Source organism: Sprattus sprattus (genome assembly GCF_963457725.1).
Source record: "Sprattus sprattus genome assembly, chromosome: 2".
NCBI classification, from domain to species: domain Eukaryota; kingdom Metazoa; phylum Chordata; class Actinopteri; order Clupeiformes; family Clupeidae; genus Sprattus; species Sprattus sprattus.
Genome location: NC_137921.1, coordinates 62744456 through 62763592, shown reverse-complemented (window position 1 = coordinate 62763592; position 19137 = coordinate 62744456).

The window sequence follows — 19137 nt, the reverse complement described above, 5'->3', positions numbered from 1 at the left end:
ATGGGATTACTGCTTGATATTGACACATTGGCCCTTAGAGAGATAGTCTCTTCACTCAGAGAACAAAGGTTACAATGTACCCATACATTTCTGTAAAAACCATGACTCGTGACTTGTAGCCGACTCTGGCGTGAAGTTTTTATTTGTCCATCTTATTCCTCAGGGAGCCTGCATTACACAGGATCAACAATGGCAAGTGTGGCCTGTTCTCTTGTTTGGTTCCTCTGTCTTACACCCCAGTCCCCTGTTTGCCATTTCCTTCGTGGCCTTTCCCTGTAGGCCTCCTCGGACTGGTTGTTTCGCTATCGGACCTATTTGTGTTTCTCAGGCAGGTCGGCCAAAAGCTGTATCCTTTTTCCACTGGAGGTTGTTTTTGTGGAATGTTGCTGTCAAAAACAGTCCTATGCAAAGAAATCTCCACAAACTTGCTATTTCACAGTGTAAAATAACATTAACATAAAACAGAGCCAACAATAACAAGGACGTGTTAATCGCTCAATCATGATTGTAATACCGATTTGCAGCAGCACAGTTGTTTCGGGTCGCCTACAGAACGCACCAGAAACTGACATAAATATTCCCTGTTGTCTGTAGCTATGATTGTAATTAATTTCTATTGATTATTGTTTGTCAGTGGTGTTTTCTGTTAGTGAAGGTTGGTTTACTTTGCCGCAAGCCTGCTACTTATGCTAATCGTTTTCCTTTTGCACATATCTTTCCCTATTAGTTATTTTCTCCAGAAAGGAGCCTGCAGCATGGTCAACAGGTTCAGCACATGCCCCAGTGATTTGTTTGTGGATTTATTCCTGTTTTTGTTTGCAGGCATTCTTGTGATATTTCATATTTATTTCTCTGTTTTTGTTTGTTCTATTATGGTTTTTTTTCTCTGCAGTGTTTTTCCAATATATACGTGAAAATGTTTTAACAAATGGCTGATGGCAGGAAAGTGTATCTTCTCTCTGCTTGCCGAGGGGAATCTCTCTCACGCACACACTTTCTCTTTCTCTCTCTCTCTCTTTTTCTCTCCCCCTTTCTCTTCCTCCTCAGAATGATGCATGGTAATGTCCCTGTCTCCCCTGAACACCACCTCAGCCCTGTGTCTGTGGGCTGGTGTACTAAGAGAACAGCCTCCTCTTCATGCAGGGGCACTGAAGGCTACCATCAGGCTACCATCAGGCTCAGACATGGAGCTAGTCATTCTTAATACCAATGCAGTCTGGACTGTCTGCGCTCTTAATAGGAAAAAATGAAACATTTTCACTTCAAATGTGCCTTTACAGGCTTATTTTCAGTGTGGAATGTGGAAAAAAAACGAATGTAGACGAATTACAGAATGGGGGGAGGGGGGAGGGAGAGAGAAGGACACAGAAAGGGGGAGACAGAGAGAAGTGGAGAGAGAAAGTGTGAGGCGAAAGCGAAAGAGAATACCAGTGTGTTCTCCTCCCAGCGGCGCCTCGGGGAATATGAATGAGCACACGGAACGAGTCTGCCATTGATCCTCATTGATCCGAACGGAGAGCCAGCTTTTATTTGTTTCCCGAATAAGCCCAAGTAATCTCTGTTCTCATTCCCTTGTTTATGCGAATATCAATTCTACAGCCATCCAAGGAGCACCCTGCATCCAAGATGAAAGGCATGAGAAGGATCTGAGAACCCTCGGTTAATTCAGCAACCGGGCCAAAATGTTTTTATTGACATCGCCACCGCCTTGATTGTAATTGTGTTTCCAACCTCCAATTACTTTTTGCATTATATATTCTGTCCTCATTCTCCTCAGATGTAAAATAATCTTGTGAGTCCACCTACACGTTTTAAGTGTTATGTAATTAAAATGGGATTTGACTTGTTTATGTTACACATGAGGTCTGCATACCCACTCTCAAAGATATGCTCCATTATTTTACTGCAGTTCAGCTATATCAACAGTTGTTACTGTTCCCATGAAAAATACTGTAGTTGGGTTTTTATATTTGTGTCATTTCAAGTTACTTTGAAAGCAGCTGCCTGACTGCACCGTTGATGTGTGTTCTCCTAACAGTTTATTCTGCATGTGTGGTATGTGACTGAGCTAAAGCACTGCTATCTCTCACATAGGCCTTGGCCTCTCCTGTTCCTGTGTGTGGGAGAAGCTAATTTACAGCAGTGATCTCCTGCCCCTGCTGGATGGAAAGACGGGGAGGGTGCCTCAGATGCGGCCAGGCGAGGAGCAGGAGACATGGCAGGAGAGGGAGAGGGGAGGGGAGGGGAGCCAATAACATCAAGACGACCTAGTCCGTCTCCTGGACACGATGGCAGGCCTAGACATATCTCTGCACACCATGCCACACCGAAGACAGACATCAAAATACACAGAGATCCTTTCCACATCGCATGGAAAGAGAGTCACGGAAGCCATTCCTGTCACTCTCCCACTCCCTCTATCTCTTACGGACACACTCTCTCTCTCTCTCTCTCTCTCTCTCTCTCTCTCTCGGTCTTTCTCTCCCTTTCTCTGTGTCTGTGTTTGTGTCTCTCTTCTTCTTTTTGACTCTCAAACTTGCCCTCTCATCTCCTTCACACTCTCTCTTTCATTGCCTCTTATTCTCTGTCTCTCTCTTCCTTGTTTTTTGTTGCTACTTCACACTCTCTTCCTCTCTTCCTCCTGCACCAGCAGCTAATCTATACTGCCCGGCCCGGTGTGGCACATCCGCAGGCTCTGGTGGTAGCTGCCTCTCCCTGAGTTATAGGCCTTCAGAAAGAGTCCCTCGGGTCCCATAATAGTCCCAGAGGAGTTTTTATAGAGCAATGTTCCTGGAGACTTATTGTGCAAAACAAAGCTTTTCTGTCTCGCTTAACGCAAGCCTTTCTCTGGGGCCAGGACAGACACTGGGTTATTCCCCAGGGCTTTTGTCTAATGTCTCGTGGTACATATTTGTCTGCTGTCTTGGAAAAACCAAAGCAAGCCCTTAGAGCAAGCTCTTAGAGAGGGATCAGTTTGGCTGCACAAGGAGTAGAGACAGGGTGATGCCATGGATCATTCCATGTGCTTTTCATCTGGTACGCACACAATATATGTATATAATGTCAATTTTAGACATGTGAATTTATATATGATATGTGTGTATGTATGAAAGGATAATGTATGTGTGTTTGTAATATAGAGTATGTATGTATCGCTCTTACACAACAAATGCCATACTTGCATTATATTAATTTGCAGATATGATTTCCATATCTTCATCCTCAGATAGGGCTTGTTTATAGAACTACTTATTTCTTTGTATATATTTACAGCATATATATAATATGGTATTGTATATTGTATAGTGCAGTTATTGACTGAGATCCATTACGGTGTCCGTGAAATTCCGTTAAATTCTCCTCGGGCTGTTTATGCGCAGTCCTGGCTCTCAAGTGTCTTGAACCACAACAAAAAAATGTAGCATCTGATATTTAAAATGTAGCATCTGACTGCATCTAGTCATCACTCTTAATGTCATATTTAAAACATTGGTCTGTGCCTCTGGTCTGCAGATATCCATGTCCGTAAACAGCATAAATATACTTCAATGTTGCTGATTATTTCCACAGCGAATCTTCTTGATTGCAGATAATTATCCTGAAATGAGAAATGTGGCAGAAACAATAATGCACCACTGTGGCAATAGACTGGTAATTTAACTTCAAAACTCAGATGTAATCAGGTCCTCCTCTGGTGTTTGATAAGATGAATCTGAAAGTGTCAGGCAATAATGAACATGGGCAGTGCTTTCCCCACGGGTAACTGTATCCACAAAGATGTTGACCTGTTAACTTAATTTGCAAATGTATTGCAATGTGTTTGTTTATATTTGTCATTTTGTGAATAGCAGGGAAGAACAGGACAGTAAGACTGAGAAAAAGAAGGCGAAGGTGTGTAGTCAAAGCAAACATGTATCTGGGACACTGAGGACTATTTATCTTTAACTTCAGAGACCTGCAGAGTTCAATGAAAATGGTGCATTATACACTTCTGACCTGAATTTCTCTCACATACTGTTCTTACATTCATTACATTCATTAAAATGTTTATAATATTAATTATATTTAATTTAAATGTATATTATAGGAATTACTTTTTCATTAACACCATTTCCTTTTCTCCTTTGGAAAATTGCTTGTGATCCCAACTCAATAACTCATTTTTTTTATCCAGGTTCTATCATAGTTCCTTTTAGTAGTCCAACTCACTACCTAGATTGGTGTTACATCTCCCTCTTCCCCTCATATTTCTTTTGCAGCATCTTTACATTTCTATCCATTTCTCTCTCACACTGTTGGAGTTGCACACCAATGCCATGTTTTCTCTCTCTCTCTCTCTCTCTCTCTCTCTCACACACACACACACACACACTCACACATTTCTGTAATTGTTCTGTGGCTTATGTGTTGTGAAACGGCGGCGATGCCCTTGCACATTTTCTGCTCAGTAGAGCCTGCCGTCCTCCGAGCGGCGGGGTAATTAGTTCTCCTATGTTGGGCATCCCCCTGCACCAGCACCCAGGCCTCTGTTGAAATGGGGCTGCCATAGTCAAATTAACCAGGAGAAAAGGTCAACACAGGAACTCTTCAGACGACAGAGCAGGGGCAAATTAAACAGGAGGGGCACATGACGCTTGGAATGAGAATAAGACCTAGGGCAGAGAGATTTGGATAGGAGTTACTAACTTACATCTTCCTGCCTCTATAACGTTGTGTGTGTGTGTGTGTGTGTGTGTGTGTGTGTGTGTGTGTGTGTGTGTGTGTGTGTGTGTGTGTGTGTGTGTGTGTGTGTGTGTGTGTGTGTGTGTGTGTGTGTGTGTGTGTGTGTGTGTGTGTACGTGCGATAGTCAAAGTGTCATGTGCTTGGAGATGTCATATGAGGAGGCAAATAGATAGCGATAGTTGTTCTGTAAAGTTTCTCTCAAGTTTACCACCAAATTCCTGACAATAAGTTAGCTGTTCCCAAAGATCTTAAATTGATCTACAATGTTAAGAAATAGCTTAGAATGCATATGGTACTGTACCCTTGAAATGCTGAGAAATAGTCACAATATGAAGATGCCTTCTCTCACACTCATATTTTACCTTAGATGTGAATTTTTTTCGCCCTACAGTAAAGCAACTCAGCACTTTAAGAGACCCTGTCCCTTGAAATGAACACTGTATCTTGCCATATTTTCTCATAAACTGGAAAAATGGCAGTATCTGTTGCTGGTAATAATAGCCCCTATGCAATCTGTCAGAGAGGGGACAAATAAGCTGTGTGCCGCTCCCCAGTGGAAATTCATTTTAAATCTCATTTTCTGCCAGCATTTCACTTTTGCCTAAGATTTTTCCCTCTCCCTTCCTCCCTCCCCGGCGCCCTCCCTGCCCCAAACACCCCCTCCCATACCCAACCTCATCTCGCTCCTTCTCTCCACCTTCATTCATTTCCCTCTCCCATCCTCTCTCCTCCTTTCCACCCTTGTTCACTCCTCTTCTCCCATTACACTACCTGGCAGCCCAGGGAGATAACTTGAAAATATGAGACATTGTTAATCTCAGCCGTAATAATCTCTAGAGTGGACCCAAGGCTGTGTTGTGTTGAGAATTTGCTCACACAGATATTCTAAAAGCGGAACAGAAATACAACCACAGACACCTTTGCGTAACCACTAAAGTAATATTTGGATCATGAGTTGTGGTGCGGAGGAAAGGTTTGGGTGGATTAGATTAGGGCAGAGGAGGCGTGTGCATCCATATTTACTTATCAGGGGTATTATGTCATTTTTCTGCCTTCAGTGAGAGGATTTCTGTGTGGTGTGTGTTGTATATGCAAACATGTAAACAAATAAGAAACCATGCATACAAACATAACACACAAAATGACTGCTTCTATGAAACAAGAATGTATGCCATGCTTGTCTGAAATCCAAAGACTAATATTTTAGTATTGAAATTATCTTTTATTTTAAACTGAATTGTAAGCGTTCAACACAAAAAAAGAGACAGTTCTTTGAAAAAAAGCTAAATAACAGGAAGAGCAAAAATGCATAAACAAATGTCATGTGTGAGGAAAACAAGTGTCGCCTGGGAGCAAGCTGATAATCCCACTAGGCAGTTGTCTTCAGAGCAAAGCCCTACTGCATAGCACTGCACCGCTATTGGCACTGATGAATTCCACCTTTGTTCCCCCGAGTATTATGTTGCTTTCGCAAATACCCCGCCAGCCAGGTCATGCTCATAACTGCACCTGCCCGCCCTGATCTACTGTTGAAAGCCCGGTGTCATCTCAAAACGATTAAATCATCCCGCTCCCTCCTCACCAGGAACAAACAAATAACTTTATATTAGAACAAGGCCAAGGTCAGACTAGCCTATCAGTGGGGACATCTATTTTGAGAATTGCTTGCAAGTCTGCCACAGTATGGCAAACACAATGATAGAGCCAATATTTTAGCTCAAGCAGAAGCTCTTTCCTGCGGCCGAGTGGAGGTATTTCTGCCTGCAGATGTCACGGAGACCGCAGCAATGATCAGTCTGGACGATCAGGTGCACGGGAATGTGCTGAGTCTCCAGCTGAGATTGATTGGCTGACTTGAAGCCCGACAATCCAAAAATAAACTCATCGTTTTAACTCATAGCGAGCTGTTTACCACAATCCATGGTAAGAAATAGCCATAATTATCCGGGACAGAAGCGTATATTTTTCCAATGTAAACGCTACTGTCGATTGAGCATTGCTTTCACTTCCATTAGTAAATTCTACTTTTATACCACTTCCATCTGTGACAAGTTAATAACCCCCGTATGTGATCTGTGCAGTCACAGTAATGTTTGGGGTGCTATAGCAGAGCCTCAGATGGTGATTCATTTAACTTCTTCTAGGTAGTTTTGCAGTTCCATGGACATTCCTATGATGTGTTTGGTAGCTAACTGGCCTCACGGTTCTAGGATAAGAGATGCACAGTATCCTCTTTGCTTTGACAAACAAAACCATTTATACAGCTGGCTGTTTCTTGAGTGAAATCAAGCGCTTGATGTTTCCATTTTACACACACACAAAAAAAAACCTGAAAATTGAATTCCTCAGATTCTTGTTTAAATGGTGGGCCCTCAAGGGGAAAGAAGGAGAGCGGAGAACGGAACACTAATCACTATTCAAATGGAATGAGTCATCTTGGCCTCATACCACTTTTTGTCTCTAAAAAATCCATCAGAGGCCATTATGTCCTGAGTCGCTCTTGTGGTGTAAACATTAAAATAAATCACTCATTCCAGCAACATGTCATTTATTTGGATTATCTCCTTCAAAACAGAGACGTTTAATTTCACGCGGAATGACATTTCAGTTTGCTCCCATTTCTTTTATTCTCATGAAACACTGCTGTTTCTCTTTCTGCGTAGGATGCAGGTCATATCTTTGCAGGGGCTCACTACATAGACATACCGATAATGGAAATAGCAAAAAAGCCTTCTTTGTCTCACTATTTTTTTTTGTCACTCATAAAGAAAATGAAAGTGCTAGTTTTGCTCGACTGTTGTCCACTTGCGGCATCACATGTCTCCGGTTCCCTCTCAAATTAATCAGAACTTGTAAACAGGAAATGAGGTGGCATTTTCCAATAATGAGAAATACCATTTCCTGGCCCCAGCGACCAAGATTGACATTTTCCATTACAAAGCAAAAAATGTACATGTGTTCCTCAATCCCGGTGTCGTAGGAGTTGATTTTGGCACAGTGCAGGCGGTCAGGTCATCAATCTTCAGTCTCGGCACACTCAGCCCTACACAGGGACGGCGAGGTGCTGCAATGATTTATTAAAAGGGGGGCATGGAGGAAACCAGTTGCAAAGGAGGCCTGTAAATCCTGATAAAACTTGGATAAAAGCAATTTAATGCCATCAATCATGAGATGCTGGCCTGCAACTTACGTGGAGTGGCAAGGGGGGTGGGCGAAGAGGCATTAGTACCTAAACTGAGACCTGTAGGCAACTTGAAATCATGAGAATTCAACAGTTCTTTTGTTTTTGTGGGATTTTATTGGGACAAACGGTGAGGAAAAAGTGTTGACAAGAACGAAATGGTGACTTTTGGGGGGGGGGGGTCATACTATGGCCATGAACTGAAGTAAGAGAACAATGATGATATTACTATGGGGGGGCAATGGTAGTGGATTTAAGATGTTCTATATCCTGTACACATTAATCTAACTAAGGTTAGTCTCCATCTTGCAGAAATACCAACATCTCTTCCCAAAAAGGAGAGTTTCGGTTGCCTCAACAGTGGGTTGTCCTAGCAGTCTTACTCAGGGTGATGCATCTTTTTATTGGACAAGCAGGACTGGGAAAGGCCTTGAGGAATGATTTAATTTACTCTGCCAAGCAGTAACTCAAAGACAGCTTTGCCAGTGTGCCTGCATCAGGGATCGGTCACATTTAGCAATGCAACGCAATGCTCTCCCTGAGCAATGCAAACCAGACATATTAATACGAGAAAGTCCATTTGCCTCAAGGAGGAAAAACTATTTTAATAATCAAAAGTATGTGTGTGTGCGGGGGGGGGGGGGGGGGGGGGGGTTGTTTTTTTTTAGTCCCCTGGGGTGTGTTTGAAATTGTATGATTGTACATGGAATCAGCCGAGGCTAGTTCCTTAAATCGCAGAACTTGGAGAACTTATGGGCTGTGTGTTGCCAGCTCTGCTCCTGATGGTAAGGATGCAGGAGGTGATTAATCCTAATAAACATCTGTTGACATTAATGGGACAATTCAACCAGATGTCTGGGTCACGTGTTTTGGGCACCATGTATTTTTCCACTGATTTGAACCTTTGAAAATAAATAATTTATACTGAGACATCTGTGCCGCCATAAAAAGTGAACTTCTTGAGGCTGAGAATGAGAATTTCATCACCTTTGTTCACTGTCTTTTATTCGTTTATTTGTTTACTTTAACACAAGGAGAACTTCCTGAACAATTAGCCTCTATTTATTACAGTTGGCTGCACAGCATTCGTCACTGCCATTGTCAACACATGGAGTCTATACACATTGCCTCCAACAGAGCCTCTGGGCTCAGCACCACCTGTGCTTTTGAAATGTTGAAAAATAGATTGTTACGGTGGCACATGAGTGAAAAACACAAAAACAAAAAGAAAACAAAAATGTGCTGCCCTGAAGTGCCGATACATCATACATATGTGGTCCTGTTCTAGTTTGAGCTAATGTTAGCGTTACAGCTAGCGCTAAGTACATATGTTGGTGGTTGGTGGTTGGCAATTATAGGAGCCCAGCAAACTATGAGTTCTTGTGAGGAAATTATTTTATATTGCATGTCCTTCAGAGGAATTTTCTTATTTTTACTAATGGGACATGTTTGACACAAATTAGGACATGTTTTACTCAAACTTGGAAATGTTAGCTAGCTGTCCCATGCTAGCTTGGTAGCTGGCTATCCATATATATATATACGGGATAATGACGACACTCCGTTTGTGTAGCTGAAAATAATGCATGTTCATGGTGGTAATGCGGCTACGTCACAAAGCGCATACACCTCAAAGTGCTTGCATTTATGCTACCCGAATGATGAGAAGTCTATCATCTCGCTCACTGATCGCAAAAACTGACTTGTTTGCAGAATTTCTTCTTTCCATTAGACATTGAGTCTTGGCCACATTACCACCTCAAACATGTGGTATTTTCTGCTACACAAACGCTCTGTGTTGTTGCTGTGTGCCCTGCTGTCATTATTGTTGTATTATTTAATAGTTCAAAGGTAACAAAGATGTGAGTATTTTATACTACTGCACAGGATCTATAGTTGGGCAGTTTTAACATTGGTTAGGTTGCTGGCTTTGAGTACTTGCCTGTGACAGTGAGAAGATTGGCTGCGTTGGGAAGTCCCCAACCAATAGCACCTGAAATGTCTTCCTGTATTACTAAAATGACCTGTCTAGAGTACCTACCTAGTGACTGCTGTGAATGGGGCAGCTGACAACCAGGGGAATGTGGCGGCCTGGAAAGACAGCTGGCAGCAGGGAACAGACCCCACTGGAGCTGCTTTGGGCTAGCAACCTGTAACAGTAGCATTTGTGGCAGATACAACCAAGTAAAAAAGTAAATCACTGTTAGAGTTAAGAATATGGGTCTGTTTCTTGAGTGTCAGGTCCATTAAAATGGCTGGGTTTTCAATTAAATCCACATACTTTTACCGTCTTCAACAACTTCAGCCAACTCCTGTGGCACTGTGGGTTAAAAGGATGACTTTTCTTTCTTTAACAAATCTAACCGTGTTAACAGTAACACCATCAATGGATGTTTCAGAACATCAGCTGCATTCCGCCGAGTGTAACCAGTGGGTGGTAGCCTTAACAAAGCGTTTGAGACTGAGGGTGAATAGGGATGTACATTATGAGTAAAGTGCAGTAGGTGTTTTTGGAACTAGAAAGCAAGAAAAGCTTTCTCACATTGAAGTTGAGCATAATAGGTCCTCTTCAAAAATAACTCCATGCTTAATACTGTGTAAATGGTTATTTTCTTACAATAGGGGTTTGATGCTTGGATACCTCTGCTAAATAGTTCTCTGCGTTACTCTGTTCATTTTCAGTTATGAATGGGTCCACTTCACCATTAAATAGTATGTATTAAGAAAGAATGAGCTTTCCAAGAATGTACTCATGTAACACCATGCTGTCTCAGTTGGCATGTGAGACTTGACATGCAATATTGTTCTAGAGTCTAGAATCTAGCTCTTCCCACTCTTCATGGTATGTCAGATGCATGGCTCATAGAGCTCTTCCAACTCTTCATGGTATGTCAGATGCCCACTCGGCCTTCTGCGACTGATGCCTTTTGAACAGAGATAGTCATCATCTTTTTCATTTTTATGTACTGCACTTCAGGACTGCAATGTTATATTTTATGGTTCAAGCAATAGTTAATTTCCATCGTGTAGCTAAAGTGGAAACATTCTATGGGCTTTTGCGTTCCATGTTCTATTTTTTTTTTTAACTGAAACTAAAAAGCAAGTGTTATTTGACTTTTTAAAACTCTATAGTCATTTGGTAAGTAACAAGCAGAAATGTTTTATGTTTTGTGATTTATACACTACACCTTCTGCATTCGTTCTAGCAAGCTAACAACCCAGAAGGCATGCAAAAACCTTGCAAACACCACCAACAGCACAGTTGACACTGATATAAGCTTGCCAATACACTAACTGGTCTCTTTTGGCAGTATAGCTGGCAATGTTATGCTGTGAAATCTTTTGTTCCATTTTTGGAATACAGAACTACCTAGGGCATATCCTGGAAGGTAAGTGGAAAAGACACAGGTGTTTTTCTGTCCTTCACATGAATTGAATTTGGTGGTACCAAACTAGTTGCCTATAAAACCATACTTCAAAAAGTATCAAATTGTTGCATAGTGTCATGTTAAAAAAAACATTTTGTTTGTTAGTTTGTTCTTGTCAAATTGAGCCTAATGTAATAGTAGACTACTTGTGGCTTTGACCCTGAAGAATTACTTGACCTGGTATGCACAACCATTCCATGGGCTCACATTAGCACCTTAGTTAAAGCTAATCAAAGGCAACTTTTAAAGGCTCCAACAGCATTATGTGCAGAGAAAACCAGGGGAGCAGGGGTCATAAGACTGCTGGTAAGGGAACATTAGCTTACCATGTGCATTCATGCAGTTTGTGTGCACTACACGAGAGAAAGAGAGCGCACTCTAGCTATAGAGTGCACTTGTTAGCTGCAGACTATGAACAAAAACACTTGTCCATTGTTATGTTGTAGTCCACATACCATACAATCGCGTTACATTTATTCGTGAATCACACAAATACATTTGTGAATCGTGTTACATTGATTTGTGAATTTTGATTAATTCAGCTGCAACTAGAAACCTCCAGTCATTGTTTGAGTGCAAGAGAATGCACACTGTGTCTCCCCTCACAGGAAGCCAGTGTCTTTTGCTGCTGTGGCCTATGAGACCGGGTGTTAATATTATGAGATAGCGAGTCATAACTATAAGATAAGATCTCATAATTATGATATACTGTCATAATTATGACATTTTAAGTAATAATTATGAGATACTAAGTCATCATTATGAGAAAGTAGGTCATACACTGTATGACATACTATGTGACATGTCATTCTCTTTCCCCAAGTGGCAGAAACAGACTTCTATAGTGTTTCATCAGGACATGTAGGTTACTCATTATGTCAAGTGCACATGAGAACTGTTTAGACTCCCAGTTTGAAAATCGATCTAGATATTGCTTTTCGTTGCTTTTTGCGTTACTTCATTGAGTCCAAATAATTAGCACAACTCCAGTCAAATAGTTTTAGGTCGCATTCATGAGTAGGCCTACAAGAAAATTACATTTGACAACTAAGAGCAGTAAAATAGTTGTCTTTAATATTTGTACTCCTAAATAAAATAATTATATCTATACAAGGAAAATACAGTTGTATCTTCTTCTTCGGTTTCTCAATATGCATTTTCCCTTTTTCATTTTCCTGTTACAAAAAAAGAAGGAAAGAACATAAAACTACACAGATCAAACACACATGGTGTTTCTGTTGACGTAACAATAAAGGAATCTAGCAGTTAGGGACAATTCCGAACCCAGCAGGTATTAATAAATCCTTGGCATGTCAAACCCTTCTTGTTAACACAATTTAGCTGAGTTACACCGTCTAGCTGACTTATTCAAGGTAGACAGAACAAAAACCAAAATATGGGTGCTAAAAACATTCATATTCATGAAAATTCAGAATATGAAAGTAGACATAACTGACTCCAAACCAGTGTCCACAGTCTTCTTGAGTCCACGTCAAGAGAGAGGTCCGTCTACCTCACGTCTTGGCTCCTGAGATACCAACTGGTGCAGTGCCTCGTGGGTATTTCCCTGATGATGCTTCCTGACAGGTCCTGCTGTGCTCTTAGCGCGCTTCCCTGCTCAATAGAGCTTGACCTCTCCATATCCCCAAATGGATAGTGCTTCGTCTCTGAGCTGCTATTCAGATAACCTTGTCCTGTCATTGCATTTCTAAGAACAAATCTCCCCCCTTATCGGGATCTTGCGGGGCCAACTAATGCAATTTCCCAAGCACTCTCGCACTCTACCGCTGGTAATCATTCACGGCCCCACACAACACACACCCCCTACAGGACAAGCTTCTAAGACCCACCACCAAAGGCAATCTTAAGGTTTGATCTGACATCTTTAAGAGGGACTTGAACCGCTGAGTATTAACCTGTTTGACAAGGTCTGCCCGGAGCCGCTAGCACCATCACCACCACTGCCGCTGCCACAGCCTCTATCCGCCTGGTGGATCACAGCCGAGCATTACCAGCTGTCAGGAGACAGCAACAGCACACGGCAAAGGAACACACACACAGATGGAATGTGTGTGTGTGTGTGTGTGTGTGTGTGTCTGTGTGTGTGTGTGTGTGTGTGTGTGTGTGTGTGTGTGTGTGTGTGTGTGTGTGTGTGTGTGTGTGTGTGTGTGTCTATGTGTGAGTGTGTGTGTGTGTGTGTGTGTGTGTGTGTGTGTGTGTGTGTCTGTGTGTTTGTGTGTGTGTGTGGGTCAGTGTCCATGCATACAAATATATGGTACATATGCAGCCTTTAGATATGTGTGTATGTGTATGGTTATCTGATTTTGTATGATTATGTGCGTGCCTATTACTTTCACCCTTTATGTGTCATTGAGCTGAGACTGAATAATGGTTCTAGCCAGTGTTGTATCTGTTATATTTGTGTGTGTCTGTGTGTGTGTATGTGTATGTGTGTGTGTGTGTGTGTGTGTGTGTGTGTGTGTGTTCGTGTTGTGTCTGTGTGTGTGTGTGTGTGTGTGTGTGTGTGTATGTGTTTGTGTGTCTCTTTGTGTGTGTGTGCGTGTGTGTGTGTGTGTGTGTGTGTGTGTGTGTTCGTGTTGTGTCTGTGTGTGTGTGTGTTTGTGTGTCTTTTGTATGTGTGTGTGTGTGCGTGTACGTGTGCGTGTCCGTGTGTGTGTGTGTCATTCTTCATCAGATTGTAGACGGGCCACCTCATCTCGCTTGCGATCCCATCCCTCTCAGAAGAGAGAGGAAGAGAAAAGGCATGCGAGAGAGAGAGAGAGAGAGAGAAAGAGAGAGAGAGAGAAACAGCCCTGAAGGTAGGTAGGTACCACACCACAGTAAAAATGTAAACTTCATAAATTAGGCTACATGTAATGTCAATGTTACTGGAAAGAGGACTAATTAAGCAACCAAATCAAAAACATGATTTCCCTAGCCCCATGATTAAAGAAACTTCAGCTCATTAACCATCATCATTAACATCCTGTTTTATAATGGATGTGAATGGGAACACACACAACTCATTTCGGAGCATTTTGACTACTGTACATAACACAACTTCATTATAATATTTTTTAACTGGAGGTTTCAGGGCATTTATTTTGTGCTTTTGCCAAAACAAGTATATAAATATCTAAAAAGATGATACATTTTACTTACTGATATTTTGATGTAGGAGAGAGGATATGTATGTGTAAGTAAACAAGTACTTTTTCATCACGTTGTTCAAAACTAGTGGCCAACTGTAAGAACTGAACAAATCTTGCTAGCTTGCAAAATTCAAAAGTTTGTTGCTTGTTTGCCCCCTATCCTGGGGTTTAATCTCAAGTGACAGATACAAGAATGGTTGGGAGTGTGCAATTAGGCTAGTAGAGCAAGTAAAGGGATAGACAGTGGGTTGCCAAGATGGGGATCTTCCCAAATAGTGAGCCCGCATTGATGTATAAAAACTGTGTTTATAACTAATTTATAAGGGCTTGTTAATGACTTACAAAAGGTTAACAACCTAATTAATAACTATTTATAAACCATTTGTAAACCATTTATAATGGAGTGTTATTGTAAAGTGGTACCCTGTCATACCTACTGGAGTACAGAGTAATGTGTTCAGTTACACTGTCATACTGTACCTACTGGAGGACAGAGTAGTGTGTTCAGTTTCACTGTCAAACCTACTGGAGGACAGAGTAATGTGTTCAGTTTCACTGTCAAACCTACTGGAGGACAGAGTAATGTGTTCAGTTTCACTGTCATACTGTACCTACTGGAGGACAGAGTAATGTGTTCAGTTTCACTGTCATACTGTACCTACTGGAGGACAGAGTAATGTGTTCAGTTTCACTGTCATACCTAATTGAGGACAGAGTAATGTGTTCAGTTTCACTGTCATACTGTACCTACTGGAGGAGAGAGTACTGTGTTCAGTTTCACTGTCATACTGTACCTACTGGAGGACAGAGTAATGTGTTCCGTTTCACTGTCATACCTAATGGAGGACAGAGTAATGTGTTCAGTTTCACTGTTATACTGTACCTACTGGAGGACAGAATGTGTTCAGTTTCACTGTCATACCTACTGGAGGACAGAGTAATGTGTTCAGTTTCACTGTCATACTGTACCTACTGGAGGACAGAGTAATGTGTTCAGTTTCACTGTCATACCTACTGGAGGACAGAGTAATGTGTTCAGTTTCACTGTCAAACCTACTGGAGGACAGAGTAATGTGTTCAGTTTCACTGTCATACTGTACCTACTGGAGGACAGAGTAATGTGTTCAGTTTCACTGTCATACCTACTGGAGGACAGAGTAATGTGTCAGTTTCACTGTGTGTATATAAACTGTATGGAACTGAACTGAAATTAATGGAAATGCGCTTACTCATCACATCGCCCTGCTTCAGTTGCTTTCAAGGACAAAGAAACACTCCTGGCCCATACGTCATAAATGTAAATAAGAGACATTTCCTTCTATAGTAACTTGAACTGCACCTCTGTGTTAGAGGGGTAGACTTACCCATATCAATTTAGGATACTGCTCATCATCATGTTACATGTGATTTTATATCATAATAATATCATAATGCTATTTGCCGACAAGCACTTTGTGCTGTGGCTGTGGCTCTGGCTCTGACGCACTGTTACCTGCTCTTCCAGCATGTATTGGACCATTGGTTTGGGTTTGGGTTGGTATTGGGAGTGACTGGAATGTCTCCTGAGAATATTCCCAGATTCCCTACACATATGACACCAAAAGTGACAGTTTTATGTTCAGTATATCCTACTGTAAATCCCAAAGCAGTTCGGCTGTGTAAACCAACACTCCTGAAAAGTACGTTGCCCACAGTGCTTACTGTGATAAAATACAGTCTGGATCTTAGAAAAGTCTTACTTTGCATATGAATACATATACATAATCAATTCTGTCGAAGTACTAAAGGGAAAAAGAGCAAAGGCTCTTTTCTCCCATTACGTGATCAGACCACAAAAGCTTTAGGGAGAGAGAGGAAGGGGCAAGATCAATGGAAGAGTAATTATGAGAACTATTTTGGTTACGCATTGCCCCAGCTAAATGAAAGCGGAAGTTTACCTATCAACCAATTTTAATTAACTAAAGGTCCGCCATTCACTTAATGAAAAGCCTCACTGAGACCCAATGGAACTAATTTCGTCATGCTAATTGGCTGAGGCCACAGTGCGCAGTGGCTAATGCCGTGTGTACTCACTCATTTAAATTGTGCTGATCAACCTGCCGCTGTGTAATTTCATAATTAAATTTCCTGTAATGCCGAAATGCAGTTCTGTAGCCCAAGGGGTGCGGAAGGTAATGCGTTATGAGCAGCCAGTGCTGATTAAATACTTTTCCCACAATGCACCTGATGATGGAAGTAGATTTTAGATTGTAGTTCAAGAGCTCTGGAGACTCCGGCTGAGACAGAAGTGGTGCAGAGGATTTAAAAACGTATTTATTAAGGATACCACTTTGCTACAGACAAGGACATTTTGATCATCTTTAACATTAGGCCACTATTAAAGTGCCCTCAAACAGAGATGTATACATATATAAACAGTTTGGAGTTATGGGCAGGAATAAAACTTCACTTTCAAGCCTTTACGCGTTGATACACTCGCTAAGGAAGTAATAAATAAAACTTTTAATTTAGGAAACAAAACATCTCTCCCTTCCACCAACTCTCTCCTGCACGCAGCAACACTAATACAAGAACAAGAGCAAAGGTCAAACAAGGTGAGAAAGATTGCGATAGGCAAGAGTCTAGAATTGGATATGAACTTTTCACATTAACTTTACACTGGTATTTCAAACCATTGCCAGTGCCCTCACAGGGGCACAGAAATCTCAGGAAGCCGTCTCGTATTCCCCATGTAGCGCTGCTCTGAGAGCCTGCGCTCTGAAAAGATGCTCTAGGACAGTAATGGCACCCGCTAAAGAGAGAGAGAGAGCACATCTAGAGCTGGTTTAATGGCTGGAGTCAAATGCATGGTAGCAGCACTCTATAATTTCATCATGGGCCTTGAGAATGGGGATGGACTGGACAGGAAAGCTTTAGATGAGTCACTGTTTTTAGACTACTGCTTGAGGGCATAGGAAAAAACCATCAGGGTCCAGTAATAGATCATTTTGTTGCTTATCCAAAATCAGCAGCATTTCATTATCTGTTCCATACAATCTATGGATTGCTTGTTTCAGCAACATTTCAGCAGTTATTTTATACCTGGTGCATTTTACAAGACTGCATGTTTATGCAGTGTCAACACACTGAGAGAGTGGAGCAGGTTATGGTTCTTTAACTCACACAGCCGTTAGGTGTGTGTGTGTGTGTGTGTGTGTGGTCTGGTCTGTGTGTGGTCTGGTGTGTGTGTGTGCGTGTGTGTGTGTGTGTGTGTGTGTGTGTGTGTGTGTGTGTGTGTGTGTGTGTGTGTGTGTGTGTGTGTGTGTGTGTGTGTGTGTGTGTGTGTGTGTGTGTGTCTAAGCGACCAAAAGACATTGTTTGGTTTGTCATGAACTCTAATTGATCCATTCCAGTTTCTTTTCATTCCAGTTTCCCATTATCTGATCTATACAAATCTAGATTGCCCTGTACAGACTCGCTCTGGACACACACACACACACACACACACACACACACACACACACACACACACACACACACACACACACACACACACACACACACACACAAATCTAGATTGCCCTGTACAGACTCGCTCTGGACACACACACACACACACACACACACACACACACACACACACACACACACACAAATCTAGATTGCCCTGTACAGACTCGCTCTGGACACACACACACACACACACACACACACACACACACACACACACACACACACAAATCTAGATTGCCCTGTACAGACTCGCTCTGGACACACACACACACACACACACACACACACACACACACACACACACACACACACACAAATCTAGATTGCCCTGTACAGACTCGCTCTGGACACACACACACACACACACACACACACACACACACACACACACACACACACACACACACACAACACACACACACACACACACACACACACACACACACACACACACACACACACACACACACACACACACACAAATCTAGATTGCCCTGTACAGACTCACTCTGGACACACATGGCCATTCAGGGATCAGCCCTTGGAAGATTAGAGGACGTTATCGGAGGTTTTACATTGAAAGGTGTTTGGGCAGCAATGTCATTTTTTCTGTGTCACTGTGTGTGTGTGTGTGTGTCGTGTGTGTGTGTGTGTGTGTGTGTCGTGTGTGTGTCGTGTGTGTGTGTCGTGTGTGTGTCGTGTGTGTGTGTGTGTGTGTGTGTCTGTGTCGTGTGGTGTGTGTGTGTGTGTGTGTGTGTGTGTGTGTGTGTCGTTGTGTGTGTGTGTGTGTGTGTGTGTGTGTGTGTGTGTGTGTGTGTGTGTGTCGTGTGTGTGTGTATGTGTGTGTGTGTGCGTGTGTGTCTGCACCACAGCCTCATTTGTTATTCAGAGCCCTGTTTCTCCGCCCTCACTGATAATGTGTGTGTGTTTCAGAGATCATGACCAAAATAAAGAGAGATGGGTCCCCCAGGGGTGAACTCACTCACAGCTTCAATTAGATTCTATTGAATTTTATTAAATCTTCTCTGAGCTGTCACTTCATTGCGGGCTCTGTCAGAGCAGGCATTTATTTATTCATCCTGTCAAAGTGGCATTTTCTCAAAAGCCCCACTGTGCACAGCCACCCTTTGGATAAGATAGTCCACAGAGACAGAGAGAGGA